Here is a 4,191-nt window from a genome sequence, read left to right as displayed (position 1 = left end):
CTATTGCGCCGTTAGTCTTTTCCCTGGTTCACTCCTCCCCCTCTTCCTTTCTTTCTTCTCCCTCTGCGTCCCCGTATTTTTCTCCTTCCCTCTCATTTCTTTCTTCTTTTCCTTTCACCTCCCTCCCAGTTTTTCTCTTCTAATCTCTTTCCCTCCCACTCACACCCTTTCTCTCCCCCTCTTTCCTCACCTTTACCTGACCCTCCCTTCCTCTCTATTTTAATATCTTTCCCTCCCATTCACATCCTTTCTCTCCCCATCTTTTTTCACCTTCACCTGACCCTCCCTACCTCTCTCTTTTAATCTCTTTCTCTCCCACTCACACCCTTTCTCTTCCCTTCCTTCCTCACCTTTACCTGACCCTCCCTACCTCTCTCTTCTTTTCCCGTCCCATTTCCTCCACTCATTTCCCTTGTTTCCTCCTTTTTCACACCCTCTTATCTTTAGTCTTATCTCTCACTTTATCACTCTTCCTCCCTTTCTCCTTCCCCATTAGATTATATCAATACACACACACACACACACACACACACACATTCATGCGCTCACTCGCTCGCTCGCACGCATGCACGCACACACACACACACACACACACACGCACACACACACACACATACACAGAAGGGGAAACGGGAAGGGTGTGTGGAGGGAGGGGCAGAAGTGAGTGAGGTCATATCCTGACCAAAGTCCTGACATGTCTCTCCCTTCTGCCACTCCCTCCCCACACCCTTCTCATTTCCCCTTCTGTGTGTGTATGTGTGTGTGTGTGTGTGTGTGTGTTTACAACTAGGTAAACACACACACACACACACACACACACACACACACACACACACACACACACACACAGTTTGGTAGGAGTGGTAAAATATGTGAATATGATTATAAGATGGAAGTGAGATCATATGCAGAGGAATGGAAGAAAAAGATTCGGGAGTGACTATCTCAGAGAACATTTCACCGGACAAACACATCAACAGGATAACGGGACAAGCTATGAATTTGCTGAAGAACATAAGGATGGCATTTGTGTATTTGGATGAAGAGATGATGAAGAAAATAATAGTTACAATGATAAGGCCAAGGTTGGAGTATGCAGCAGTGGTCTGGTCTCCTCACGAAAAGAAGAACATAAGAAAGCTCGAAAGAGTACAGAGAATGGCAACTAAGATGGTACCGGAACTTAGGGATCGGACTTACGAAGAGACTCAATAGCATGGGGCTCACAACCCTGGAAAGAAGAAGAGAAAGAGGAGACCTGATAGCGGTGTACAGGATGGCGAGCGGTGTGGAGAATCTGGACAGAGAGAACCTGTGTTTGTGGAGCGAGAGAGAAACGAGAGGACATGGAAAGAAGTTGAAGGCGACCACGTGTAGGCGAGATGTGAAAAAGTTTAGCTTCCCAAACAGAAGCATTGAGCTGTGGAATGGACTGGAGGAGGAGGTGGTTTGTGCAAGAAACATTCATGATTTTAATTAAGGAAAAATTGGATAAGAGCGGATACGGAAACGGGACAGCGCGAGCGTAGCTCTTTTCCCGTATGTCACAACTAGGTGAATACAACTAGGTAAATACACACACACACACACACACACACACACACAGAAGGTGAAATGGAAAGGGTGTGGGGAAGGAGGGGCGGAAGTGAGAGTCAGGTCATGTCCTGACTAAGGCCCTGACCTGACTCTCTCTCAGGACCTCACCTGACTCTCCCTCAGGACCTGACATGACTGTCCCTCCCTCCCCACACCCTTCTTGTTTTCATCCTCTTTATCTCTCCCTGTTTCCTCCACTACTTTCCCTTGTTCTCCATTCTTACATCCTCTATCGGTATTTTTTTCATGACTCACTCTGTCACTCTCCTCCCTTTCCCCTTCCGTATTTACCTGGCTGTGATATAAAAGAAGTGAGATACGCTCATATTGTCCTTTCTCTGAGTATTCTTCCGCCCCGCCAAACTAATTCCTGCGTGAAGTTCGTATTTACGAAGCAAATGTCGAAAGTCGAAACAAGAATTATAGTATTGTTACACCAACGGCCCGCACCCCACACCCCAAGCACGGGCAGACGGTGTAGCGGGTACTTTCCGAGCCTCATCGGAGGAGTTAGCCACCAGCACCGTGACTGACTCCTCCCCCGCTCCTTCGAGACTGTCCAGCTGCCACACCATCAGCCAGCTGCAGGCCCTCAGTGGACTCCACCGTGCCTTCCGCTGGCATCGCGCCCGACCGGCAACACACGACCCTGGCCTCCGTCTCCGGGGCAAGGTGCAGTCGCTCCACCGCGACTACCTCTGCACAGCCAACCTCTGGGAGCAAAAACGCTTGTCCGCGCAGCCTCTCCAGCTCCCGTCCACAGTCGGCACATGCCTCGCCCTGCGTCAGGTAGTCGAGGCCCAGCATCTCGATGGGCGACGTCCACCGGCCGGCGCTCCACAGCGCTGCCCACGCCGGTACGAGCCTCCACTGGGCCCTTGGACTGCACGCAGTGCCCCGTGACGCCACACAGCCTCTGTGGCGCGTCCTGGAGTCGTGTGGTGGCCAGCATGTCAGGCCGCCCCAAGGTCCTCTCGGCGCTCCCCGCCAAGCGGCCTGGCTCGTCCACTGAGCCCCGTAGCGCTGTTGCCAACTGCAGCGCCTACTCAGCCTCGCCCCAGCCCTGGGCAGCAGCTAGCATCTCGAACTGGGCCTCCCATGCCAGCTTCCCGTCGTGCTCCGCTGGCTTAAGCCTCCCTGAGCGTCGGGAGGCTGAGGGGCCGCAGCGGGAAGAGGGCGGACCACGTGAGCTGCAAGCCGGCCAGCATGCTGGAGAGGGAGGCGGTGAGAGAGGCAACGAGGCGGAGTTAATGGGTCCGACCCCAGCACCAGCTGGACCCAAGGGAGCAGCTCCGACTGCTCCCCAGCCTCCTGCAGCCTCCACCGGCTCCGCCACGACGCCACCAGGCTTCACGTGGAGCCCAGCCAGTCCGCCACCACGGCGCCCGTCGCCAGCACACGTGACTCTTCCTGTTCCTCCGCGCACGACGTTGCCACCTCTCGTCGCCGCCTCTCCGAACGGCAGGAAGTGAGGGGCTGCAATGGAGAGAGAGCGGACCACGTGACCTGCGAGCCGGCCGGCATGGAGGGGAGGGAGGGGTTGATGGAGGCCACCAGGCGGGGTGAATGGGTCCGACTTCGGCGCCGGCTGGACCCGAGGGAGCGGCTCCGTTGGCTCCCCAACCTCCTGCGGCAGTAACTGGCTCCACCACGACGCTACCAGGCTCCAGCTGGACCGCCGCCCTGGCGCTCCCCGCCAGAACTGGGCCCCGTTCCTCCATGTACGGCCTGCCACCTCTCGCTGCTGCCTCTCCGCCACAACTTCCTCCCTCAGGCCCTGAACCTCGCCTTCCAAGGTCTGCTGCACCTCCTCCAGCCGTTCACTCCTCACGCTGTCGCAGGCCCGGTCCGTGCATGGCTGCGTTTCCACTTTCAGAGACGAGAAACTGCACAGGATAATCTCGGCAAGATGGCGGGCCTGCTCTTCTGCCCTCCGAGCTTGTTCGCATGCCCTCTCTTCTGTTCTCTGAGCCAGCTCGCGTGCTATCTCGTCTAGCCTTCTGGCCCTCTCGTCTGCCCTTTTATCCAATTCCTCCCTCATACTGGCCAGCATGGCAGCGATGAAGTCCATCTCGCTCGGTGTAAACTCTCCCGCACCATCCTCGGCCTTGCCCGCCTCCTCGTCTTCACGGCGGCCATCCTGAGACGCCATGACGAAACGGCGAGCCTCACTGTTCACTGTTCACTAATCCTCACTCCTATGACTAGGGGTGGGCAGGTACCGGTACCAGTACCGGTACTAACGGTACCAGCTAAACGGTACGGTACCGGTACCAGATTGTTCGATTTTATTTATTGGATTTATTGATAATTCTTCATGTCCGATTTTTTTTTTTAGGTTGCTACTAAATATTGTTATTGTTATTAGACTATGATCGAGTACATCCATAATAACTATACATGCTATTTTTTTATCGAAAAAATAAATATTCACTTCATTCAGACAGAGAGAGAGAGAGAGAGAGAGAGAGAGAGAGAGAGAGAGAGAGAGAGAGAGAGAGAGAGAGAGAGAGAGAGAGATCACCACTCAGTGAGTGGATATCTCCAGGTACTGATCATCACAGTACCGCATACCGGTACCTGGTACCGCGAAGC

The sequence above is a fragment of the Eriocheir sinensis genome, chromosome 4 (genome assembly GCF_024679095.1).
Source record: "Eriocheir sinensis breed Jianghai 21 chromosome 4, ASM2467909v1, whole genome shotgun sequence".
In the NCBI taxonomy this organism is placed as follows: Eukaryota; Metazoa; Arthropoda; class Malacostraca; order Decapoda; family Varunidae; genus Eriocheir; species Eriocheir sinensis.
Note: the sequence above shows the minus strand (reverse complement) of the source record.